Raw genomic sequence first — 27,572 nt, forward strand, 5'->3', positions numbered from 1 at the left:
GAGTGTGTAGGTGGAAATGTTCCCCGTGGCACTTTCAATTTCCAAGAGAGATTTTGGCCTATGATCATCATCTATGGAGGCTGTGTTTCCTGGTGGGAGATTCAGACTTTCCACATGCATACAACTATGCACTCACATGTGTGTAGACACACTCACTCATGTGGCTCAAGTGTGAAGACAGGGAACATGAGCCAAGTGGAAAGACAAGGGCAGCTCCGTGCCTCCGGGAGTGGTGTTCGCCCTCTCCAGCTCCCATCCTCACAGCGACAAGTGAGGATCATGGTGTGACCCACCCGACCAGGTGCCTAACCCAGCGTCTGACTTCCCTGGTGCCATGGGGCACAACTTCTCCAACAAGCTATTAAATTATTTCTGTTTTTTTTGTTTTGTTTTGTTTTGTTTTGTTTTTTTGTATATGAATCAGAAGTCTGTAAATATTAAGTCTCAATGTCACCTAGGTTTTTTGTTTGGATGTATGTTTGTTTTGTATTATTTTAATCACCTGTCACGTGGCCCATTTCTCCAAGGATGCTTGGAACATCCAACCTGCTTCTTTGTGATAAATGCTTCTGCAGTTTACTGTGACAGTTTACCCTACGTCAGGGTCACATTAAACTATGCCCTGGACATCCTTTTTGAAAAGAGAGTTTACATATTTTTAATGTGGTAAAAATGCGCACAACATAAAACTCACCACCTTAACCACTTTAAGTGTACAGTTCAGCGGCACTAAGTACATTCACATTGTTGTGCGACCATGATCTCCATCCTTCCAGGACTGTCTTCATCTTGCAAAACTGAAACTCCGTCCCCACTCAGCACTAACTCCGCATCCCCCTCCCCAGAGCCCCCTGGCAACCCCCACCCCACTTTCTGTTTCTATTAAATTGTCTGCTGTAGAGACCTCTTCTGAGAAGAATCATGCAAATCCATCCTTTGGTGTCTGGCTTATTTCATGGAGCATGATGTCCTCGGGTTCGTCTATGTTTTTGCATGTGTCAGAATTCCCTTCCTTTTCACGGCTGAATAATATTCCATTGAGTGGATGGAGCACCTTTTGTTCTCCATTCATCCACTGGTGCACACCTGCATTGCCTCCACTTTTCGGCTACTGGGAATAATGCTGCTATAAATATGGTGTACAAATTCCCAAGTTCTTCCAGGGTCTTCGAGTCTCCATTTTCAATTATTTTAAGAATTAAGATAACTTTCAAAGGAAAATCAAGTTTTAAAATTTTTCTCTCCTGGACAATGAGTTCCTGCCAAGTGTATTGAGCTACTGAGGGAGTCACAGGAAGTACACATCCTTTGCTCTCAAACAGAACTGGATCCAGATGAGACGGGGCGCATTCAGGGCAGTAGGGCCGTAGACCAGAACTGGATTCAAATGTTGATCGTGGCCCTTAAAAGAACTGTCAATTTAGACAACTTCTGAACAGACTTCTCCAAGGTTCACTGTCCTCACGAGCAACATGAACAAAAATAATTTCCTTCCTAACCTGGAAAGGTGGTTTTGAGGGTGGAGTTGATGAGGACCGGCTGCCGGACAAGCAGGAAGAAATCAGCTGTAGCCCCCAGGGTCTCGCATCATGCCTGGCGCAGAGAAGCCATGATAAAAAATTACTCCTTTGTGACAATATGTAAATAAATGCATAAAGCTCACATTGCACAGGGCGGGGTACATGGGAGGTCCTCAGTAACTGGGGGCTGGTACTATTTCCACCCCCATATGAAAGGATTCGTAGGGTCAGGGGGTCTTGGAGAACCCAGCAGTGGGCAGGGAGGATAGCCTGAGCCTGGAAACTTTATCATGCACATGGCCCCAAAGAATGTCGGTCACGACAGGTAGGGAGTCTGTGAGCCAGGAAACAAGACCTCAGAGAGAGACCAGAGACTACTGGGTGGGGGCGGGGGGGGTCCCAGAGAGAAGCCTTGTTGGGTGCTCATGCGGAGGTACCTGTTTTACCAGAGAACCCGCTCAAACCAGGCCAACAAAAGCAGGCGAGAAAAGAAGACCTCTGGTAGCACCCAGCCCATCGCTGTCCCCAAGACAGGACAGGACCTGAGAGACTGTGAAGTCAGTTAGCAGCCACCGGCCAGAAACCTCTACAGGGTGAGCCGCTCTGGCTCCATTGGTGATATAATCATGACGATGACGATGATGATGATGATAATGAGGTCCATTGTGCACATTTGCAAACTGAGGCTGGGAGAGGCTGATGGACCAAGGAAAGCTCTGGGGGACAAAAGGGCTGGCATTGGTATCGCTCCAAAGCCCTCTGCCTAACATGCAGGGTTTAACTGTGATCCGGGAAGACTGTCCTGACAGGCAGGGATAATGTCCAAAATACTCAGCACAGGGAAGGCAGGTGCCCGCCCAGTCTGAGCAGACAGAGGCCACAGGGCAAGGCAGGGTCCCAGACACTGACCTCCCGCAGCTGCATGGTGGGTCCCAGGGAGAGGGCAGAGGTGAGCGGGCCACCACTCAGGGACCACGGAGAGCGGCTACGTACCAACCAGCTGCGCTGAGAAGTATTCTGATATTTTAGCAGCCAGTACAAGCAGGAGAGGTGAGACTCGAAGTGGGATTCCTTGTCCACCCAGCCCCAAGCCCCTCAGCGCTCATGTGGGGCTCCCGCCAGAAACTGCCTTTGTTTTTATCCAATTCAAAATGATGGATCTAAATGATAATAATGGATCTAAATGCTCTGCCGCTTGCTGGGGCAAGTCAACCTCTCAGAGACTCCGTTTCCTCATCTGTCCAACACGGATGGCGAGGGTTAGAAGGCAGGACACCACACAGAGCAGGTTCCGGCCCGTGGACAACCAGCCGTAACCGCCATGTGTCTCATCAGGGCCTGTCATTGGTCAGCCACGCCCATGCGCCTAATAATCAAGAAGGAACGGTGGAGAGGACAGGACCGAGATCTGGCAGGAACGTGGGTCCCACACGGGCTTCCAGCCTGGGATGCAAGAGACAAGAATTCAGTTCCAGAGCTGGGGGAGGAACGGCCCTGGAGAGCCAGGAGGGGAAGTCAGGGCGGGACGTGTGAGGGAGAGAGACGGCAGATTCCAGAGGCGCGCGGTCATGCCCAAGACTGGCTCTCCCCTTACTTCTGTTTTCCATTTCTTTCTCTGTTCTGAGCTCCAGCACACAGCGCATGGGTGGGCTGGTCCCACTTAGAGGGGCCTGTGACAGGAAGGACAATTTTCCCCACAGCTGGAGCCTCTTGGCATGCTGGAATTCAATCCCCTGTTGAATGGGTGGTCCGCTCCCCCCACCCCGCCCGCCCTCCCCTCCAACGCTGGAAAAGGTCTTTGCAGCTACAGACGCAGCCAACACAGAGCATTTTCCTTGCTGCTTAAATTAGCACATGAGAAATAACTAGAGATAGAAATCACAGTTCACTTAACACTAATTATTTCCCTGGAAATGAAGATTAATATTGAACTTGTTACTTGCAGTGAGAATAGTAAACATACTGACACACACCCTCCGAGTGACTGTGCGCATCTAATCCTTCGGTTCTTCAGACCCGTGCACTCGGCAGCCCTGGTGGCCAAGTGTATCCCAGGGCATCCTTACGATCAAATCCAGGAATTGGGGAAAGTTCAAGGCTGGCCCCGGGGGTAGAGGCACACCCAGATAACTGGGTGAGTTCTGGGGCTCTAGTGTCCCCTAGGACGGTGTCTGTCCTTCCCAAAGAGAATGTGTCTGGGCTTGTCTTCCCATGTCCCCGGCCTCTTTGCGAGAAGCTCTGGTTATAAACGTTCAGTACTGAGTGGACAAGTGGATGAATGAATGGGTGAGAGAATGAGAGGGTGAATAAACGCAACCACCCGTGAGGAGTGACTGTGAATGAAGGGTTCACCCATGACCACAGAGGGGCAGAAGCAGGACGAAGAGCCAGAAGTCCTGGTGTCCAATCCAAACCTCAGCCTTTAGCTCCATGGGCAGCCAGCAACCCAGGCAGGCTTCACAGAGGAAGCAGCATTGGAAACTAGTCAGCATCTTAAAGGGAGAAGGATATTCAGCAAAAGAATCAGTAGGAGGTAAGGTCTGAAAGCAGGAAAGGTGGAGGCATGAAGGTGGAAGAGAGGGTTGTGTGTGTGTGTTTTCCCTCTGGCACAAGCAGAAAGGATTGGGAGGGATAATATTAACCACATTTGTGTGGTAAGCTCTGGGGTTTACAAAGCACTTCATGCCATTATCGTGGGGAATTCTCATGGCAGTTCTATGTGGTGGGTATTTGCCCCGTTGCAGATCAAGGAACCTGACGTGCAGGAGGTGAAATAAATTGCCCAGAGCCACAGAGAGGGAGCGTCACCAAGCGGGAATGCTAACTCCAGCCTCCTGCGTCCACAGTGAGAGCTCTCCCCACCCCAGGGGCCTTATAGGGGGGAGAGGCGCTCCCAGCACCTGCCCAAGAAGCAGGGGCCCGGGCTGGCGGCCTCCCCAACATCGGCAAGTCCCGTCAGGACCCCGGCGATAATGAGATTCAGACCTCAGCTGCAGGAACAGCTCACCTCGTGGAAACAGCTCCAGCTATTCAGTGGCCATGGCAGGAAAACAGAAGCTAGACCTGGAGTCTTACTTCATCAACTGCAAGTTAATTATCTATGCTTCAGAGCGGCCACCCCACGCTCCCCAAACCTTGGGCATCGGTGCGCCCCAAAGTTATTGCGCCAAGGGCCAAGCCGTGGTGTCTCTGGGACAGGAGGTGTGACTCCAGCCCAGGTGCGGCTGTCTCTCCCTTCTGTCCCTGCCCAGCGAAGCCACTACAGGCCCAGACATGCACCTGCTGACCCCTCCTCACGCTGACCCATGACTGAGAGGTTGAGATCTGGAGGTGACTGATCTGAGCGGTACCCATGAGTGAGGTTGAAGGAAAAATAAGGCCATTGCCCAGGGCGGGCATCCCCAGGGAGTTTGGAACAAAGGAGTCACCGCTGCCAGTCCGCCCTCCAGCTCAGCGACCTGGTGAAAGAGTTTGGAGCCACCGAGACAGAGGATGACCCTGGGTTGCTTCCTCACCCTGTCAGCCTCAGCCATGTCATCTGCCATAGGTGGTCCCTGCACCGGGCAGGGTGTCGGGAGGATGGGAGCCACCCACGTGAATTCTTGGTGCACTGCTCGGTCCTTCTCAATGGCAAGCCCCTTCACCGGGAGAACGTTCCACTATCCCCGAGACACCAGTGTCCTCGCAGGGTGTCTCCCCTCGGCAGATGAAAACGACATAACATAAGCGCTTCTGGTTTGAAGAACTGCGGCCATAAGTAACTTTGGGGAACTTAACGTGCATTCTGGTCCCCACCGGCAGGATCCCATCTGCTTCTCTCATTACCTTTGGGAAACGGGAGGACTGTTATTCCCTCCAGGTAATGGGGACTCGGTGCGTGTGTCTTGAGGAGGGGATGGTGACAAAGGCTAGGCGAGCCCTGGGGAACACCATGGCCAACGGCACATACTGAGACCTGCTCCGACCCTCCCTTGGCTACTGAACCCTCTAGATGCCTCTACATGGGAGTCAGGTGGCCTCTGCTGGCACGCTCTGTGGGTGCGGAGCTCACGGTCTCTCCGTGGGCTCACTCCACCCCTGCGCATGTGACCGTTAGAAGCCTGGCACTCACCTGGGAGCAATGGGACCAGATGCTTGAGGCTGAATGGGGAGGGAGCACAAAGGGTCCGTTAGCGCGGCTGGTCATTAGTCTGCGTACAGGCAGTGAAGAGCCTGGCATGACGCACTAATACGGTTAGATTTCCATCAAGGGTGGCAGGATGAGGTGGCGACTGTAAGATTTTTCATCTTTGACAGAGTTTCCAAATTTTCTAGAGTGAATGACTATCTACTTTTATAATCAGGACAAAATCAAGCATTAATTAGAAGAAGCTATTTCTTATAATATCGAGTAGATACAGATACACGTCTTCCTGGAACTCAGGTTTCCTGATCACCAACCCCATACTCTTATCAATAAAAAAATGACAGATGGCGGTGGGAGCATTTCTGAGCTACCTGCGCTCTGCAGGCTGACTCTCAGTGCAATCAGCGTGGCAACATCAATGCAAGATTAGGGGGTCACGCGTCACGACATGAAGCAATACTTTACTTCCGTAAGGACTTGCTGGAGGTACGCTAAGCTGGAACACGCAGGGAATCACAGGTCAATAAAAGGAGACACCAGAACGGTTGGACCGGGACACCATTAAAGTACGTGGCTTTAGTCGCTGGTAAAGTCACCGCTCAGTGCCTCAGTTTACCCATGTAAAGAGTTCGTGAAGTCGGACTAAACAATCCTATCAGCTCTTGAGGGGTGATCAGAATAAAGAAATTTAAAAGTGGACATTCAAACGTTGCAACAGTGAAAGCTATTAATGACTGAGCACACCATTTCTAAAAATCTTCGTCTACAGCGACCCCCCCCCCAAAAAAACCTAATATAGGTGGAAACTGAAACTGGTAAGCATAATACCAACATTTAAAAGCCATCACCCCTAGAAGATCAGATAAGAACAAAGACAAAGCAGCTCTGGAATGTTCATAAGAACCAGCAGAAAAATCGTCTTCCAGTTGTAAAAGCTACACACACACGCACACTTGTGCACACGCCTCAGACATGGCACAGGGAGCTCCACCCACTGATATGAAGCATCTGATTATCAAGTCATCGTAGAAAATCATAGCACTCGAAGGGTCTTCAGAGATCATGCAACTGCTGCTTTTCAATATCTCTTTTAATCCACAGAACCCTTTCTTCAAAGGAAATCTTCTACGGAACGGTTAAAAGTGGAAGTCTCAGATTGAAGAAGCTTGTGGGTGCCCGTTGTATAGCACCCACAGGGACGGCTGTGTCCCTCCACACGATTCTGAGGCTCCAGAGCCCATGTGGAAAGCCAGGCGTCTCATTCAATTTAGAAACCAGGGCCCAGAGAGGAACTGGGACTTGACTGATGTCACACAGCAAGTGGAAGCAGATGGGGACCAGCTGAGGCTCCTTCTACACCACCATGCGGCCTTCACACCCAAGGGGATACGACCAGAGGTCACCTCTGCGGGCTCAGCCCCGTGTCCCGTGTGATCAGACATCCCACTCACTCCGGGAGAAGTGGCCCTGGATCAGGTGCCCTTGGAAGTCATTCTGGTCCATCCCGGCTCTCTCCCTCACACCCTGCATCTAATTGATTATCCTCTTCTTTTGGTTCTGCCTCCTTCATCAATATTAGCTTTAGGGTGAAGCCAAGATGTAAGCTTGTACTTCGAAACAGCTCAGCAGCCTTGCTCTGCCTACATCCAAAGCTGACCCAAGACTTCGTCACTAAAAGGGACCACAGACCCTTGGTGGCTTCTGAAAGGTCCAGCCTCATGACCATCCATCAGCCTCAGTAAACACAGAGCCCTTCCTGAAGCTGACAGCGAATTCAGTCCCTCTCTGAAGCGCTCACAGTGGCCATAACTTTCCTGAAAAAATAATGTCATTTCTTTTTTAACTCATTTTTTAAATTTAATTTGCCCTGGTGTTTTGTTTTTTGTTAAAGGATGAATGGTAGCTCCTGGTAAAACTGATGATGGCCCCCTGGATTTGTCACCTTATCCTAGCGATCTGCTCCATAGTCCATCAAAGAAATGGTGACGCAGTAATGATGCTTTTATTAGCAACCTTTACACTTTGTCAAAATTAAAATGAAAATGCAACATTCATATGTAAATCCAGTTACCTTCTAGGTTCCTCTTATCCTTTATCCCTTTCACGAAATTACAGATTATTAAGAAATGTTTGAAGGGTGGGAGGCAGGCTGCGGAGACATGTGAGGGAGGTGGAGCAAGACCAAGAGGTAGAGAAGGCAAGGTGCTTTGACCTTGGCCTTCTTCATGCTCAGAAGCATCTCAGCCCATGGTTTCATTGCTTGTCCATTGTCCGGGACGCCCCCACCCTGCAGAGCCCGGCTCAAGGATGAGTCATGCATGCATCAGGCCCATCCAAAGCCTGCGGCAGGAGAGCAGGAAGACGTGCAGGGGGCAGGAGCTCTTGCTCACAAATATTTCTCCAGCTGGATGTCAGATCATCTGTCTCCTAGGTGCACCCACGGCCACGGCCTCGTCTGGGGTGGGAGGTGGGAGGGAGGAAGGAGGAAGGGTGGAGACCCAGCGCCATAGGCATCTGGCTGATCTCCCTCCGTGACCCTGGGGCCGGACACAGGTCAGGCACAGCCACCCGAGATTTTCAACACTGTTGGTCACTCCCTGTTCCCGACAACCGCAGACAGGTCACCTCACCGAGCCCTCATTCCTTTCCCTGCGAATCATCATCACTCCTAAGCCGCAGGACCCAGGGAGGCCAGGGGACAAGCGCCCCCCTCGAGGAGGCCCGGCTGCGCCCCGGAAGCTGCCGCCTTGGTGTGGTCTCCTGAAGTCTCCCCTCTCCCCGGCGGGCAGTACCCCCTCCGTGCCACCCCCAGCTGATGCTGACAGTCTCTGCGGCACAGGGGTGGCCCGGAGCCGGGTCTGGGAAATGAAAGGCCATTTCACAGTCTCTTCCAAAACGGGCTGAACAGCATGATCTCTCATTACCCATTGACGGAAATGGGAAATGCGGAGTAACGTGCAATAACCAGTTTCAGCCGATTCTGATGGGCGATATATCTCCTTTTTAACTGAGATAATAACAGAGAAGCGCTGCGTTCACGAGGGTTAGCAAAGAAGGCGCAGATTAGCACCGCAGTCAGATGACTTTTCAAGCAAGCTTCCATTAAAGTCGCTGCCAAAAAGTCACTTTATCTTCCCTCCGACGCAGCTCAGATTTTATCTACCCTTTTATTCTTTTTGTCCTTAATTTTAAATCCTTTTTATTATTATTTTTTCCCATGTAAGCACCAAGGGGGTTGTTTGGTACTCATTCTTTTGGAAGCAATTATCGACAAGGGAGGCGTTCACTTCATTTGGGTTGCATTTTATGTCCAAACCATGATAAAAATGCACAAAATTGACTTTGCCTGAGCGGCTCAGATGCTGAAAAGCTCTTCCCTGTGAATTCAGACTCAGCTGCCCGGTGACCCGGCCCTCGCTGGAGGACCGGGTGCGTGGCGACCACTTACACTACGGTCTCTCCTGTAGCCCCGCGATTCTCTCCTTGCCACTCAATAAGCCAAGTAAAAAATTTTCACTTCCTTGCCCCTTAATTCAGCCCTTGTAGACCCCAAGCTGTCTGCAAATCTGAAAAGAGATATTTTTGTTTGATCTGAAAAAGAACATCTCCTACCTACATGGTAGCAGCATCCCCTTCCCTCAAAGCCTTCCTGTTCCTTCACGGGGGCCCAGAGCATGGCTGGGAGGGGGGAGATTTGACGTCCCGGCCTTAGGAAACGTATTGCAATCACAGAGTCCCTGTAGGAAGACTCAGATTTCTTGAAATGCTACGTGGATGTTGCTTTCTCCCTTATATCACATCTGTGGTTCATTTTAATATACTACTGATGCTTTAAATTAAATACCATCAGTAACCAAAAAAAAAAAAAAAGGCTGTCTTGTTATTAAGCAAGAGACAACTGAATTGATTTTTATCAATTTTATGAAAGGTGGCTGAACTAAAGGGGATTTACATCACATCGCCCGTCAGTGCTGGCGCCCGGGCAGCTTCCCTTCTCTCCGCTTCAATCCCACGACGGTTAACGCCCCGGCACGTGCCGACGATAACACCACAGGCTCCTTCTCTGCAATGAGCTCTGTCCAGGCAGTGGCCGCGGGGGGGGACCCGAACACCCGAAGGGCGGCAGGGCGCGTCCTGCAGGTGCGACTTGGTGACTACGATTCTGGCTTCTTGCTGAGTGGCTAAGCTGCCTGCGTCTGATCCCCTGATCCACCAGCCAAAATATTTACTGCCTCAGGAAGCTATTCGCCAGTGACCATTTTCCTGGGGACAGAGACTAATGGTGGCCTTTACCTTCCCATGAATTGCTATCACTGCTTCCCACTCAGCTCCGAGGACCTTCTCCGCCCGGCCCTGGAAGGGCACCGACAGTGAAGCCCTCGTGCCGGGCGCCGTTAGCACGAAAGGACATGGAGCTTTACCCTCTGTCAGCAGCTGAGACATTCACACCTAGAAGGGAATCGCTTCCAAATCAGCGAGCTCCATGAGCCGCATCCAGGATCAGTGGAAACGGGTCCTTGTTCAGTTCATGGATGAGTTCCTACCTCCTGTCCCCGAGCCTTTGCTCCTTCCCCTCTGGAAGACAAATAGCCGTCAACCCCAAGGAAACAAACCCTGAGCTCACCGCTGCCCACAGAGGCAGCCGGCCTTGGCGGAGGGCGGGAGCTTTGGAAAGCACTTCCCATTTCATCCCAAATGGGAGCCTGAGTACCCACGTCCCCAAGGCTCACGGAGGCGGTGGCTGTGCTCGCCTCCTGGCCAGGTGGGTGCTTGTGAAGGGGTCTCCGCGGCCAGAGCCTTCAGGGTGAGCAAGCACTTCCGGCCCCAGCCCACCCCCCGCCGCCAGCCAGGCTGGGGTCTACCGAAGGTTTTCCCTCGTTCTGTCTCCTCCTGCAGAATCCCCTCCACCCCACACTGTCTCTACAAGTGCCCACCCACTAAGCGCCACAAATGGGAGGGGCACCTTGTTCACCTTAAGGTACCTCCCGCCAACACACCGGGGCCCTCTGAGGACAGGCTACATCTATCCACTCAGAGTATGTGCAGTGTGCATATGCGTATGTGTAGTGTGTATGTGTGTATGTGTGTGTTTGTGGGTGTGCATATGCGTATGTGGTGTGTGTGTGTGTGTACTGTATGTATGTGTGTGTATGTGTGGTGTGTGTGTAGTTCGTGTGTGTAGTATGTATGTGTGTGTTTGTGGGTGTGCATATGCATATGTGGTATGTGTGTGTGTACTGTATGTATGTGTGTGTATGTGTGGTGTGTGTGTAGTTCGTGTGTGTAGTATGTATGTGTGTGTTTGTGGGTGTGTATATGTGTTTCTGTGTATGTAGTGAGGGGCATATGTGTATGTGGTGTGGTTTGTGTATAGTGTGTAGTGTGTACATGTGTGTTAGTATGTGTGTTGTGTGTATATGTGTATGTGGTGTGTATCTATGTGCATGTAGTGTGAGTGGGTGTTGTGTATGTATGTGTGTGTGTGTGGTGTGTGGAGTGTGTGTGTATAGAGTATGTGTGTGTACTGTCAGTATGTGTGTGTATGTGGTATGTATGTGTTTGTGGGTATGTGTATATGTGTATGTATGTTTCCGTGTATGTAGTGGGGGGTATATGTGTATGTGGTGTGGTGCATATGTAGTGTGTAGTATGTGTATGTTAGGGTGTGTGTTGTGTGTATGTGGTGTGTATCTATGTACATGTAGTGTGGGTGTGTGTTGTGTACCTGTATGTGGTATGTGTACAAGCTTTGTAGAGTGTGTGTGGTGTGTGCAGGCACATTCATGTGCAGCCCAGGTCTGGCTTACACCCACGGAATGGAGGAAGTGGGGGTCAGAGCACATGGTTGTGACAGGCGGGCCTCCACTGCCACCCTGGGCCGTCACTGGGTGTTGGTTTCCCCACTTTTCTTCTGTGTCAAGGGTCCTGCAGTCCTCCGTGCATGTGACTGAGCCATCACGCCTTTCCTAAATAAGGTCCACTCCCGACTTAAAGCCAGGCCCTCCCTGAGGTGTCCCCCGGGACGGACAGGGTGAGCTGGTCCCCACTGCGGTTTCAGTCGGCGGGCCATTCGTGTTGTTATTTTCCTTACTGGCTCCGCTGTGTGTGGAGAGGCAAACTGGGAGACGTGGTCTCAGGTCACTGGCCTGCCCACAGCTAAGGCAAGGGGGGATTCTTCATTGTCGGACCCCCTGCCAATACACACGGCACTGTCCTTCCCCCAAAAGCCGTCAGGGGCGCTGGCCCCAAAGAAGATGGCAGTTAATGATGAATGCCCTGGGCAAGAGGCTGCAGCAGGTCCTCCGAGCCCAGGGCGGCCATGGGCGTTGGCCTGTGTGCAGAATTCCAACCCCGCCTGCCGTGAAGACAAATGGTGTTCTCCTCCATCCACCCCCACAGCCTTCTCCTCAAAAGCAGGATGATCCCTCGCCGTGAAATATTGCAGGTGAACAGATGCGGTTACCTTAAATCAGGACATTTGTCAAAGAGCTTTGACAAGTCCTTGTCAATAAAGACAAAAAATTCAAACCATGTGGCCACACTGTGTGGAGGGGAAAATGCGGCACCACATGTGTTCTTTCCCCTCAACATTCCATCTTGGAAGGGAAATAGTTTTCCTTATTATGCAGAATTTATGAGGTGCCCCGGCATTTAATCTTCGCTTAAACTTTGATCTTGAGCGACGCTTCCGTCAAGCGGCACACCCGAATCAGAAGGCATCCGAGCGGAGCGCATGAAGCGCTGCATTCCTAGGGCGGCGGGAGAGCTTCGCTCTGGGACAGACCTGGGCATCTCAGCCCAGAGGCCCCGGCGACGGGTTACATGATGCAGCCACGTAACCCAGGACTTGCTTTCCACCTGTGAAGGCAGAGCGGGAAGGGTCCTCATCGCCTGGGCCACTGCGAGGGTCCCATGCGCCCTTCATCATCTCAGCGGTGTTTCATCAATGGCCCTTGGTGCGTGGAGACTACCTAAATAGGAGGAGCTTTGTGTATAATGTTCCTATCCCTTATCGCGACGTCACAGGGTTGTTTAATCTCCATTGTACAGATGAGGAAACCGAGGTTCAGAGACAGGATGCTACCTCCCCATGTTTCTAAAGTGGACGCGCGCTCTCAAGGACCCTGGCTGCCTAAGCCCTTGGAAACCCCTTCAGCACTGTGAGCTTTTCAATCGGGTGCTCCCAATGGGTCCTGAAGGGTCAGAGGTGTGGCTTCCTGCCCCAGGCAGGACCCAGAGCGGGCAGGAACCCCAGCCAGTCACCCGATGTGCCAGAAAACTATTACAATCATTTTCTAGGTGTGTTGAGATATTTGAAAGCACCAAGTCAAGGAGCTGAGAAAACACCAACAGGGAAAACGAGGGCATGATTTAGAGGCCTGCCATCTCTGCTGGCCAGTGGCTCCTCAGAGTCTGTCCCCAAATCCCCCTGGGGCAGCCCGGCTCACACCTGCTTTTCAAAGAAGCAGATGTCCGGGCAGCCGACGCCCACTGGCCCAGAGATTGTCCCCGCCGAGACTGGATGATTTAGATCCAGACTTGGGAAGTGAAAGAATCCAGGAGAGGGGAAGAAGGTTATCCAGGGTGTGGAAGGTGAAAGAATTTCAATATCACCCCCTCGTTTCTTATTCCAGCAAAATGAAAAGTCCTCATTATTAAATCACAAAGCAATTAAAAAATTAAAAATTTCATAAAACCCTACACAAAAGAAATACAAGTGTTTAATGATGGATTAGAAAGTGGAAGTCGGGGGAGAGAGCGAGTAAAAGCTCCCTGTCCCAGGGGGTTCCCTCCCCGGCGGCGGCGAGAGTGGTTTCTGCCTCCACCCTCACGCCAGCCGCAAGAACTAATAAATTCCCGGCTCCCCTGCCTAGAAGCCAAGGCCGATTAATATCTGCCTACCTTGTTACCTAATTCATTATGGAATAGCAGTTAATTTGATTTGATATTATTTTAATAAAATTCTGTAATATATTAGATTGTTTCAGGCTATCAAAATAATTTTCCAATTATTACGGTTACTCAAGCAAGTCTTTTTTCCCCCTTCACGAGCGGCAGTTGGTCTGCCTCAGAATATATTAGCTCCTACAGCTTTATCCTGGCTGGGGAGCCGGGGACCCACGCATGGTTACCCAGAAGAGCGCCCACCAAGAACAGGTGCCCAGAGTTCACAGCAAAGGGCCATGGTCACAGACTGAAGTGGATCTATGGCCTCATGACTCTCTGACCACAAAGCTGCCTCCTCTTCAACCACTGCATTAAATTTTAAGGTAACAGTGAGATAAATTTGTATTAAAAAAAAAAAAAAAACAACCTTTTGAGACCAGTGAGTGGAGAATTGGCAATGGCTTGGAAGCTGGGTGATCGATAACACCTGGTGGAAACTCTGTGCTTTGAAAGTTCAAGTTCAATGCTCACTCTGTTGGCACCTGACCCCCCTGAGCCGCCAGCTTATTGTGCAGAAAACGAAGGCTCACCGGACTCGCAGCGTGGCGCAAGATTATCAGAAGCAATCACTTCTGCAGAAGCAAGCTGTGAGTGCTGACCTAGAATGAGCGCAAGAAAGCAACCCCTTCTCTTCCTGTCAATCTCCGTGGGAGGCAAGGCTGGGGAGGATCAAATCCTTAGGAGGGAATTTGGGGAAAAGAGGCTGGGCTTGGAGCAGGAAGCCTGGTTTGGGTGTTTAGCTGTACAGCTCCCTGTATGGTGCTGGGGGACTCTGACCTCAGTGTCTGTACCCACACGGGAGCCTCAGGTCTGTTGACTTTGTCACTCAGCCCCTGAGAGGGTCTCCGAGCATGCTCGGACTGTCGATGCGCTCAGTCGCTCGTGTATTCATTCAGCAAACACTTATGGACCCCAAGGATGTGCCCGGCACGTCCATGCAGTGAGCCAGGCAGGCAGAGTCCCCCCAACTGGCAGAGTTTGCAGAGCACCGGTAGCGGCACAGAGCAGGCACCCAACTGGTCGTGGGGTGCCAGATGTGAACCAAACAATCACAAAAGCAAATAGTAAATAAAACAACCTAATCACTATGTCATTAGAATTATGAAGGAAAGGCACAGCAGGCTGTGACAGCTACTGACGGGGACTTGGTCCACGAAGTCCTCAGCACTCTAGAGAGTGCGCAGGGACCAGACGCACAGAGGGGGGACGGTGTTTTTGGCTGAGCAAACCGCATGATCAAAGGCCCTGAGCGAAGCCTGGCAGAGTCCACGGGACAGAGAGAGGGCCCCTGTCAAGGGTTAGGAGGGGTTGTGGAGTGGAGGCCAGGTCCCCAGTACTCCAGGCCCGCTGTCACCTTAATGCCGGTGGGCCTGGCCACGTGAGCCACCATAAGCAGAGGGGTCGCGAGGCTGGGAACACCGTGCTCAGACCTGTGTTTTTAGAAGCGTGGTCTGTGTGCTGTGGAGAAAGGACTGGCACAAGACCGAGCAGGTGTGGACGACCACGGAGAGACTGTGGCAACTGCCCAGGAAGAGGCAACTTCAGCCTGGAACTGGGCAGCTGTCGGGGTCAGGCTATGCGAGTCTCGGGGTCCCTCACACCTGTGCGTCAGCGTGTCAGGTGGCAGGGGGTGCTCTGAGCAGGACTGCCCAAGCCCAAGGCCACTTGGCATTGTGGTCATGCCTGGCCCCCCTCTGCTTCGCCGCAGGGACCCAGGTCCCTGAAGCCCCCTTGGCTCACTCTGCCCACTGTCCTCGCCAGGGCCCTGCCAGCTCACAGCCTGGACTGAGCTGGTGCTGCCCATCCAGACCCGGAGTCCATCTTGCGGTCACCTGCTCTGTGCTGCCGGGCAGAGCCCCAGGGCCGTACCTCCAGCTGGCCCACACTTCATCTCTCTTCACCTCTCTGCCCTTGGAAACCCAGGATGGGAAAAGGGCTCCCAATTACAATGAAGGGATTGCAACCAGGCCTTAACTGCCCGTTATGGAAAGTAACGACATCTTTGGGGGCTGAAGAAAGGGATGCTAAGGGGGGAGTGGGCAGACAGACTCTGGTCAGCAGCAGAGTAGGGTGGGAGTGGGGGAGGGCCCAGGCACACGGGGTGGGAGGCAGACTCCGTCACCCCTCGGTCATACCTCTCAGTCCAGGTCTAGAAGGGACGGGGCAGAGAGTGGTGTCTTCTGGGTAGTGCTCTCCACGGGGCAGGGATGAATGTGAAGCCAGAACCATACTTGTGAACAGCTTTGTTCTCTTGTCTACACGTGGCTACTGTTGGGTGAAGGAGAGGACGGCACCAAGAGCCACGTGGGTCTGTTCCAAATGATGAGTATGAAGAAATGAAGTGTCCCCTGGTTGCCATCAAACCCAGAAGGGAGGGGGCAGCATTCTGTCTGCACATTAATATTGGTTTTATTCCCTATCTGGTGTCTAGCAGAAAGGTCTGTGGTAAGACAAAGAAGAAACAAGAGCTTCCTGGAAGCTCATGTCCCTTTGAAATCATATAACAGATGTCCCAGAAGGCCATCCTTCAGAGGGAAGCCACCTTGGGTCAAAGAGAGGTCTTAATTTTTCATTTACCTTGTGCATTTGGGGTGAATGGTGGCCCCTAGGAAGTTACGTCCACCAAGAACCCGTGAACATATTTGGAACAAGAGTATTTGTAGTTTAAATTAAACATCTTGAAATTAGACATTCTTGATTTTCTGGGTGGACCCAGGCCAATGACTAGTGTCCTTATGAGAGAAAGGAAGAGGGAGCTTTGAGACACATACAAAAACAGAGGCAGTGATGCAGCCACAAACCAAGGACACCTGAGGCCACCAAAAGCTGAAAGAAACAAGGAAATATCATCCCCTAGAGCCTCTGGAGAGAGTGAGAACCTGCTCACGCTTCCATGTTGGGCTCTGGCCTCCAGAACCGTGGGAGAACTCCTATGGCTCTCAGCCTCCCAGTTTGCCGCTGAATGTTGTATATAACACCCTAGGGACCCATCCCCCAAGGCCATATGAAGATGTGGTATGGAGTTCAGAAAACAAAACAAGTGAGGGTTTTAAATGAAACACTTACCAAGCACAATAGACACGTTCCCAGAAGACCATAAGCATTATATATACACGGAAGGATTTTATTAAATGATGTCAACTTCAGTTAATGTTCATGAAAATTTGAGTCGTCCTCAGTCAATGACAACGCCATTCCTTGGGCTGTGACATTTGACCTCTACTTTGAACAAAGTTGTGAAGGTGTCACCGTCCGGTGTTCCCGCATGGAAATTGAGGCTCAGAAGGCTGAGGCGATGCCTCTACATCCCCGTAGGTCAGGAATGGCCAGTTATGGTGGAATCTCAGGCCTTCAACTCAACAGTCTATGTTCACATAGCAGGGGCTGCCCCACCAGCAGCGCTTTTACAGCGGTTGTAAATACCTTGTTTCTAAAAGACAGTCCACTGGAGAAGAGCTGTAGCTGATTAGAGATAACCAGTGGGGTCAACCAAAGTAAGAGTCCGCCCCTTTCAGGAAAATCCAGTTTCCAAGTCAAACGTCAGTACTGTGATGGTTCACTTCTTCATGCACAATCAGCTAGAACAATGGCAAGGCCTCAAAATTGCTCCAAGAAGGTCAGAAAACCTTTGTGTGCGACACTTTTCCACTTGGCGGTAAAACCAAACGGCTTTATCACTCTTGTATAACTGCCTACGTAATTTTTGTGAAACCAGAGTGTCAGCATCAAAACTGACAAGCTGAAACTGTTCCTACAATCCAAACCAAGTGGCAGGATCCGGCCCTGGAGACGCAAAGGCTCACATCGGGTTCATGGCCCGTCCGAGGACGTGGCTGGAGAATGCCACCCAGGACCAGGCAAACGCAGGAAGACGCTCAGATGTAAGCAGCACGCTGGGTTTACTGAGCACAGCCGTAGAGGTCAAGCCGCTGAAGCGCGGACTCTGTACCCTTCCTCATCACGTCCCATACCCCAGGAGCCAGTGTGAAAGGGAAGCAGAACTTGGGGGCCAGGTGGTCTACATCGGGGTCAGCCAGCTGGTCAACCACCGCCTTGAGCATTGACAAGGGCTGAGGCCCCCGACTGAACAGCCAGAGCTCTGTGCCACACGCTACCTACAGGTCACATAAAGAGTCGCGTCATGCAGGGTCCAACCTCACACTTCACCTCTGATCAACTGTGGGCCGATCACTTCGCCCTTTTCGGCCTCAGTGATCTCAACTGAACCAGGGGGATGCTAAGGTCACCACGCAGGGTTGACATGAGGGTAAGAAAGAAAAATGCGTGGGAAGTACCAGATGCCATGAATGTGGCCGTTATTATGAGAAACAGGGAACTAGGGAAAACAGTCTATTTGATGCTATTTGAAGTCAGACAGAACTGGATTGTGTCCCAGCTCTCTCACAAAGTGTTCAGCCTAGAATAATCCATTTTTCTTTTCTTGGCCTCAGGATCTCATCTGTGGAGTAGGAGGGCGTAATGGTGCCTACCTGTCATGGATTGAATGGTGTCCCCACCACCCCAGAAGACGTGTCCACCTGGAACCTGTGGATATGATTTTTTTTTTTAAGTCTTGGCAGATGTTACCAAGTTAAGGATCTCGAGATGAGCTCCTCCTGGCTTATCCAGGAGAGCCCTAAATCTGGCCAAAGACACTGGGAGGCCAAAGGGACAGGCTGCCACGCTGGCCCACAAGGAGCCCATCCCCTAAAGGAAGAGAAGGCAGACCACGGGCAGAGCCGTAGCTGTCGGTACCATCATAGGGACCACCAGGGGAGCCACATCTGTCCCGGGCAGCTGGTTCTGTCCTACTGGTTCAGTCTGCTGTGGATTACTGGGTGCTCTCTGCCAGCCCCTCTACACCCCACAGCTGGAGAGCACCGGGCCCTTCTCTGAGCACATTTCTGATATGAAGGTCCATGTGTCACCCCTCATTCCCGTCAGCCGAAATGCCGAGAGACAAATGCTGGGTGGGCCTCCTCTGTCCACCCCCAGCCTTTCCCACTTCCGGAGATGGGGTGGGGCCCCCAGCTGTCTGCTTTGTGGTCTCAGCACAGACTTCAGCGGCCCACTGAGCACCCCAGACCCCAGGCTAGAGTCTGATCCACTTCCCTGCAAACCTCAGCCTCTTCCAGAAACTTTCTTCCTCTTCCTCCTGCTCCTCCCCGATGTACCCTGGAAGAGATCCGGGATACGTTCTCCACTACACAATCAGTCTCCTCAAAGGGAACCGAGGCATGTTCACCCTGCTTGCTCTCCGTGGGACCCTGGCACCGGCGGGTCACAGTGTGCCCCAGCCATGGTCCCCAAGCTCCCTGGGGGGACTCACAGTGACCCCAGCATCCTCACACAGGGCACCGCACCAGGGTGGTGAGCAGGGCAGTCCCGCGCCCTGCCATCCACACCAGTCCGCCCCCACTGAGCTTCCTTTTCTTCTTCTGACTCTTCTTTTCCTGGGTGTCTCCCTCCCGCTTCCCCGCTTTCTGAAGGGGCGTCTGGGTAGATCTGCTGCTTTTCAGCTGTGTGGCCTTGGGAAAGTCACTGCCCTCTCTGTGCCTTGGTTTCTCCCTCAGTGCAGGGGGAGAACACTGTCACCTTGCGGAGGCACCGGGAAGGGGAGTGATAACTCCGGGCTGTGCAGCATCTGCTGCGGACACAGAATCCGTGCACAGCGGCCCATTTCCTGTCCGATAGAACCTCACACCCACGGGCTGCCAGCATCTCCCCTCAGAGACAAGGATCAGCACTAAAGAGGGAGAATGAATGGCCTGGATGTGGAGCTGCGCACGTAGTTCAAGGGCTTCTTGGGATTAGAAAGGGTTTTCAGAGACAGGGAGTTTAACCGAACAGCTGAGCACACGTCCTGGGGCCCAGCAGTCAGGGCGAGGAGCCCCGCTGGCCTTGTCCTTGCCATCTGGCCTTGGGTGGCCTACTCAGCCTTCCCCTGACTCAGTTGCTTCATTGTGCATGGGGATATTAATAGGACCTACATCACCTGGTCGTGTGTGAATCTCAAATGCGTTAATCCAGGCAAAGCACTAGGAACGGTGCCCCGTCCATGGAATGACTCAGCAAACATTAGCGAGGATGGTTACGATTATTATTACTCGAAAAGGAGCACTGGACAGGGAGTCCGGGGCTCACGGAGCCTTGTCCTGAGGCAGCTGGTCTTGCAGTGGCAAAGACATGCATTTAGGATCAGATTGAGCCAGGGTCCCAGGTCCTCTCTGGCTCATGCCACCCATATCCCCCTTGGGTCCCTGAGCTGTGGTGTCCTCCCGTATCCAGCGAGGCCACACACACGCCAGGGTCCGGGCCAGTCTACGCTAACAGGCCTGAGCCTGCCTGTGCGGCGCGAGGCTCCGCAGAGGGCCCGCTAAGGGCTCCGGTTTCTGCAGCGACCCAGGCAGTGCCACGCGGCTCCGCGGCCAGGCCGGGGCCCCGGCTGTCCTCAGCGCTCACAACTAGCCCAAGAGCATCGGAGGGGAGCCTCTTGACAGAGCCTCCCTCCTTGATTTTATCAGCATGGTGGTGAAGGAATGCCAAGAAAGTGTGAAGCTGCGCCCTGAAGGGGCCACTCCACTTCCCACGCTGCCCAAGAATCATCGCTACGATGCCCGAGGGTCGATGTGCTTGGGAGATCAAGCTGGCGCTACCTGGCAAGGCCGTAATGGCAGCACTTCGCTGCGGCCGCCGAGGCTGCCGGAACAACTGGGGGAACAGCCCTCAGTGCCCACGGCCAGCTCGGAAGCCGAGCTTGAGAACGGATCGTGGAAGGGGGGCCCTGTCATCTGGCGTCCGAGCCCGGCGTCACCCCCTGCCACACTGAACAAGTCACATCTCCCACTCAGAGCTCAGTGTCCACATGGGGGCGGGGGCCTCCAAGGGCCCTTCTCTCCTTGCCCATGAGTGACACATGGCCGGCAGGATGGGAGACCTAAGACAGGGTGCTATAGGCACCTGACGGGTGGAGGAGGCTCGGGGCCCAGGGGAGCTCCAAGCGGAGCAGCACCCAGCCAAAGGGCCGGGAGGACCCACCAAATGCAGAGAGGCTTGAACCACACGCTGAAGACCAGCCCGTTCTCCAGGAAGACATGGCAGCCAAGGGGATCCAGGCAGAGGGACACGAGTAGCAAATCATGGCGCAGCTTCTGTCCCACACCTGACACGGGTGCACGGCTGGCTGCCCTGCCTGACACCCCACCTGGATGCACACGGCTGGGCAGCATCACAAGCTCAGACCGTCCCATCTGCCCTCTCCCCGCCTCCCCCGCCTCTCCCAGAATCTCCACAGAGCGCCACCTGGGGAGCAGTCTGGCTCCCACGGAACTCAGGGAAGGGGCGAGGTCCCGCCCGGGTCTGTGAAAGCATCTGAGAGTCCCCCACCTGGATTTCCTGCTATTTTATGAGCTTCTGGTGCTTCTGCTGCCCCAGGCCCCGGCTCCTTCCCTCCTGCTCTGCCTTAGCCAGCTGGGCAGCGGTGACAAAAACACAGTTACCCAGGGGACCTAAGCCTCCTCTCAGCCATGCCGCCCTTGGCTTGGTTCAGGAGTGCAGATGGCAAGGGCGTCCTTCCTTCAGGGACCCTTGGTCTTGTGCAAGAGAGAGACACAGAAATGAGGGATGACGGAAAACTCCTGAGGGTGCTGTCATAACTACCCCCCAAAACATGTCTGCCTAGTCATGCCATATGCCTCAATTACCCTGGATCTTCTCACCACACAGCCTCACCCTCCCTGGTCCCTCTGCCTTTCGTGGACTCTGCAATCTGCCCGGTTCCTTCTGACCTCCCTGGCCTTCATCACTTGCCTGCTCCTCGGAGAAGCCTCCCTTGCCCACCTTGCGTAAAGGGAGTACTTACCACAGCAGCGCGTTTATGTCTCCTGGACATTTGTGTGTGTGTGTGTGTGTGTGTGTGTGTGTGTTTCTTACTAGTGTAGAAGCTCCTCCGGGGCAGGAACCAGGTCTGAATTTTTATTCCAGGGGTGTTTTAGAACGGTAATAGTCACAGAGTCTTGGAATTGAGAGGCACTCCCCTAGTCCCATTCCCATGAAAGTAGTTGAATCCACTCTGCCATTCTTAGAATGCAGCTGAACATCTCTGCTTGGTTGCCTCCTGTGACGGGGAGCTCATGTTCTTCCAAGGCAGTCAGTTCCATTCTTGAATCACTTTGCTTATCAAAAAGACCTTTTGCGTACGGAGCCAACACGTACCAACATCCTGCAGTTTCTGCTTCCAGGTCCCCTCCTCTCCTCCAGGATGTCCCAGAATAGGCTGCTTCTCCAGTCCCTGTCACAGCACGCCAGGTATTTGAAGACAGTCATCTGTCTCAAGGATGATTTCTCAGGCCCCCTAACTCCTCCTCATGTAACTTCTTTTGAAATTCTTGAACCACCTTGGGGACCTAATTATGGTTCCTTGAAATCTCCTAACCAACATGTTAACCAGGGGACCCTTGTCCCCGGAAGAAGGGCCTGCCAGGGAGCCTGAGATGATGAACTTTCACAAGGACCCAAACTGGTCGCATGAGAGGTCAGCACGCTGTTTGCCATCTTTCAGCCACGATTTTTCCAACTCTAAGGTGAGGGCAGTGTTAATGGTGCCCACTCCCTGGGGTTGTCCTGAACATTAGACAAGGCAGTTCCTTCCGAAAGATGCTGTCAAGACCCTGAAGCCCTCTGTGCGCACCGTGGGCGGGGACACTGACACTCCCTACTCCTACCGTGTCCCCGGCTCTTACTATTAGATTTAAAATCGCTTTCTCGAGGCCAATTTTTTTACACGTCCCCTGAGTAATGGGGTAAGAATCCAGATAAGAGAAAGGAAACAGGTGGATAAATTTAGACCAAGAGAAAAAAAAAAAAGGATTGTTTAACTCTGAATTACAATCATTAAATTGTCAAACAAACCCCACATCGCAGGATCTGCCAGCTCCCACGTTAATTTTTAAGGTCACTGTTGGAAACAACAACTTTTTTAATGAGGTTAAAAACATGTAATAATTCTCCAGGCAATTAAATGAATATCATCTGCTTTACCTCACCCTAAATTTGTCATTTTTAACATTTCTTCTAAAGGGTAGAGCAGCTCTGTCTGACCCAATGATATCCACCCCCCACCCCCCACCCCAGGGTGGTATCTCCAAAGTCACAGGACCATAGCATCTCACTGCCAGCGAAGACAGAAGATACCTACTCAGAGCCTATTAGGTCACAACAGAGCATCTCAGATGCAGAGGAGGGACGGGGGCTGCCTGCGGCCACACAGTTAGTGGCAGAACCAGGACCTCTTCTGCCTTGAAAAGGTAGTGGACCTGGTCCTGCTCAGGCACGGGATTTAAAGCACCTTCGAGGTTTAAAAGACTCTGCAGGCCAGAGTCATAGCGTGGCCTTCGCCTAAAGGAAGAGAAAGCCAAAACGAGCTCAAAAAAGGAGAAGAAAGTTGACTCTCACCTCCTGACTTCAACATGCCCCCCAACATTACAGTAATCAAGACGGTGTGGCCGTGGCACAGAGACAGACAGACCGACCAACGCAACAGAATGACAGTCCTGGAATAAACCCCGATGTTCACAGCCAATGGGTTCCTTCCTAGGGCGCCAGGACGATGAAGTTGAGGAAGAACAGTCTCCTCTGCTCACGCGCTGGGACCACTGGGGGTCCACGTGCAGGAAAGGGAAGGCCCTGTCTCGCACACACACAACAGGCCGCTCAGAGCGGCTCAGACACCTGCCCGTAAGCGCAGAGATGAGAGCACTCTTGAAAGACCAGGCAGGAGCAAACCTTGGGGAGCTACGTTAAGCGACTCTTTCTTAGGCGGGACAACAAAAAGAAAAAAAATAGATAAATTGAACTTCACCTAAATTTAAAACTCTAAGCTTCACAGGATAGTATCAAGAAACTCGAAAGATAACCCACAGAATGGGAAGCTATAAGCAAATCATATATCTGATAGGGGGTTTATATGCAGAATACACAACACTCTCCATAGTAAACGCACCCATAACCTAATACGTACACAAACGGCCAATAAGGACATGAAAAGATGTTCACCGTCATTGATCCTCAGGGACCTGCAAATCAACACCACGATTTGATACCACGTCACTCCCAATGGCAATAGCAATTATTGATGAGGAGGCAGAGTCCCTGTCACTTGCGGCTGCCTTAGAACAGTCTGACAGTCCCTCAAAATGTGAACTGCAGATTCTCCATATGACTCCACAGCCCAATGCAGAACAGGTGCCTTGGAGCCCCCAAGCCAGGGCGAGAGAACTAGGGAATCTATAGGTCAGGTACATCACTGATCACCCATTGGGAGGGGGGGGCACGCCCAGCATCTGCCACAGTGAAACAAGGTGCTGCCTCCTGTTCATTTTATCTTCATCGTTATTTTTTTGAATACATGACAATAGGGGAAGCTCCTATCTTTAAACGTATGAGACCAAAGATTCCTAAGGACCCAGAAGAAAGCAGTGAAATGAGTCCTCATTGCAGTGATTACTTGCGGAACCCAGACATCCATCAAACACTGGCCATCCCCTGGACGGGCCCATCGTCTCCCTGGCCCTCGAGCCCCGCCTGCCCCGGACTTCCCTGTGTGCTCACTCAGCCCTCTTTCCTTTCCCACTCACGCTTCCAGCTCCATCCTCGTGGCCTTAGTCACATCCTAGATGCCTCCCTGCCCCCACCCTGTGACCACAGAGAGACCTTCCAAACCATGCACATTGTCAACTGGTCGATTGCTTCACCCTCTCTGATGTGTTAGCAGGATGAGCCCACAGCCCTGTGACTGGCCCAGCCTACCAGTCCGGCACAGACCCCCCATGCCCTATCTCTGGGTCCAGCCGCACCAACCTACACGTGGCCCCCCTACCTGACCATGCCACCCCCTCACACCGCTCACTCATGCTGCTCCCTCTGCTTGCATCTTCTTCTCTCTCCCCTCCTCTCTTCAACATAAGGGGTCATTTCAGGCATTGCCTCCTCCAGGAAGTCCCTCTGGACTCCCACAGTGTCTGGGCCATGCATTGCTCTTGAGAAACCATGTTGTACCGGTTCTGGAAGAGTCTGCCCCTCCTCTGGGCGGTGGCAGGAACCACATCTTCTCATGCCTGAACACCAGCCTCTGGCCCAAGGCTTGACTCACAGCAGAGGCACCCAAGAATAATATCCATCCTTTTATTCCAGCTTTGTTTTCCCTTTTCCTTGCTGCAGGTGGGGTCAGGGCCTGTCTCTTTCTGCCAGGACAAAAGAAGAGACACATGTTTGCTGGTCACTCCTTTGAGTGCCATTGTGGTACTTTGAAAGGAAATGATTCTGTCCCTGGCTAAATTGAGATGAAAAGGCTTCTCTGAGTCCCAGCGACTGTCAAAGCTGGGCTGACCAAACCAGACCCAGCTCTGGGCAGGTCCAGCTGAGGGCCAGTCTTTCGGGTATGTGGGTGGCTGCCAGGGCCTGCCCCACACCTGCATGCCACAGAGGCCACCACAGGCTGCAGGGCCATCTGTAAACACACAGGTGTCAGGACGACGCCAGCCACAGCAGAGCTGTCCTGGCCCGCTCCAGCGCACACCCTTGGGCAGACTTGGTCAGACTCTGGCCCCATCTGCCCACTCCCCAAGGGGCAGGGAGTGCAGAGAACAGAGCCCCATCCTCCCTTCTTCCCCTCTTTTCTTCTTTCCTTCAATAAACATAAACATTTAGTCAGCCCAGACCAGGCAGCCTGGGACACAGCAAAGTGTTATGATTCCATAAACAGTTTCACTCTCCCCAGTCACCAGATACAGCCCCATCGTGCCTCAGGCTCAGGCAACGTGCTGCTGAGAGGGACAGACGCCTCTCTTCCCGGAGAGTTTGGGCCATGAGCGCGGGCAGGGCCCGATGATAGCCAAACAGTCCCACGCCCAGGTGGGCAGTGACAGCTCAGGGCGAGGCAGATAAGCTAAGGCAAAGAACAACAACAGCATCAGTAATAATAGCGGCGCAGGCACACAGCCCTCACCAGGCGAGGCTCCAAGATCCTTCCGTGCATGCCCTCACAGCCACCCTAAGGCCCAGGCACCCGCGTCACCCCCATTATAAACAGAAGCTCAGACGGGGGAGGAAAGGACCCACAAAGGGCTAGGCACGGATTCTTCCAACCCAGGAGGGCGAGCAAGCGTGGACATCTGAGCAGAGACGGAAGGAGGATGCAGAGTTGACTTGGGAGACCCCAGGGTTAGTCCAGAAAGAGCAGAGCCGGGGATGTCCCCGTGACAGAGACAGTGCAGGAGGGGATGCTGTGGACAACCTCAGAATTGAATAATGAAAGGACTTCGGGCCAAGATAGAGGCGTAGAGAGACACACTGCGTCTCCCTCCACAACTAAGAAGGAACACAACTACCTCAAAACTAGAGACAGCCAGAAGTTCCAGAAAATCAAACTGCATGGAAGTCCAGCAAACAAAGATATAAAGAAGAAACACTCACCCAGACAGGTAGGAGAGGTGAAGCAGGGGCAGAGAGGACACGGTGTGGTGGCGGCAGCGGCAGGCTGGTGGAAACCACAGTCACATGTTTTAAAAAGTCAGGAGGGACACCTGGGGAGCGTTCCCAGCTCCTCACCAGACCTAGCAGCTCACAGCCCCAGCACCGGGGAAAATCAAGCCTCATTGCTTCTGACTGTGCAGACCAGTGGGGGTTGGGGTGGAGGGAGAAACTGCTGGTCTCTCAGCAGCGTCTGCTTGTTTAAAGAGCCCCCGTGGTCCTAGAACACCCACAGACCCATCCACTCAGGAACGACAGCCAGGGCAACAGCTAGAGGGGCTCCAGTCCCATATGGAATTGGGAGAGGTGCCTGGAAAAGGGGCAAGTGCTGGGCTGGTGACATTGTTCCTTCCCAGACCCCTCCCCCACAATAGCATCACAACATAGTGAAAGAGGTTGCCCTGTACTGACAAATCCCTAAGGCTCCGCCCCTTACAACATAACAGGAGCGACAGCTCTACCTGGGACACGGAGGCAAACAAACACAGGAGCCTGTCAAGATGGGGATACAGAGAAGTATGGACCAAAAGAGGGAATGGATCAAGGCTCCAGTGGGAGAACTAAGCAACGAGGAGATAGCCAACCTAACAGATGCAGAATTCAAAACATTGGTGATAAAGATGCTCACTGGCTTGACAGATATGCTTGAGTACGGCAAATGCATAAGGGAAGAAGTGAAGGCTATGCTAAGTGAAACAGGAAATCCACACAAAACCATTGGTGAAGGGAAGGAAACCTGGGTTCAAATCAATGATCTGAGACATAAGAAAGGAAAAAACAGTCAACTGGTGCAGAATGGGGAAGCAAGAATTGAAAAAAATGAGGAGAGGCTTGTGAATCTCTGGGACAACCTTAACATGCCAATATCTGAATCATGGGGGTGCCAGAAGGAGAAGAGGAAGAGCAAGAAATGGAAAGCTTATGTGAAAAAATAATGGAGGAAAACTTCCCAAATTTTGCAAAAGAAATAGACATACAAGCCCAGGAAGCACAGAGAGTCCCAGGCGAGCTGGACCCAGAGGGGAACACACCAAGACACATCATGATTAAAATGCCAAAGTTTCAAGATAAAGAGAGAATCTTAAAAGCAGCAAGAGAAAAGAAGAGAGTTACCTACAAATGGGGTACCTATAAGACTATCAGCTGATTTCTCAAAAGACACTTTGCAGGCAAGAAGGGACTGGCAAGAAGTATTCAAGGTGATGAAAAGCAAGGACCAACAGCCAAGATTACTCTATCCAGCAAAGCTATCATTTAGAATGGAAGGGCAGATCAAGTGCTTCCCAGACAAGGTAAAGGTAAAAGAGTTCACCATCACCAAGCCATTATTATATGAAATGTCAAGAGGACTTACTTAATAAAAAGAAGATCAAAACTATGAACAGAAAGGTCCCAGAGGTCTGAGAGGGGGGAAACCTAAAATATTCCCCTCAGCCCAAACTAAGTATAGT

This window comes from Furipterus horrens, unplaced genomic scaffold (genome assembly GCF_987537825.1).
Source record: "Furipterus horrens unplaced genomic scaffold, mFurHor1.1.pri manual_scaffold_3, whole genome shotgun sequence".
Classification (NCBI taxonomy): domain Eukaryota; kingdom Metazoa; phylum Chordata; class Mammalia; order Chiroptera; family Furipteridae; genus Furipterus; species Furipterus horrens.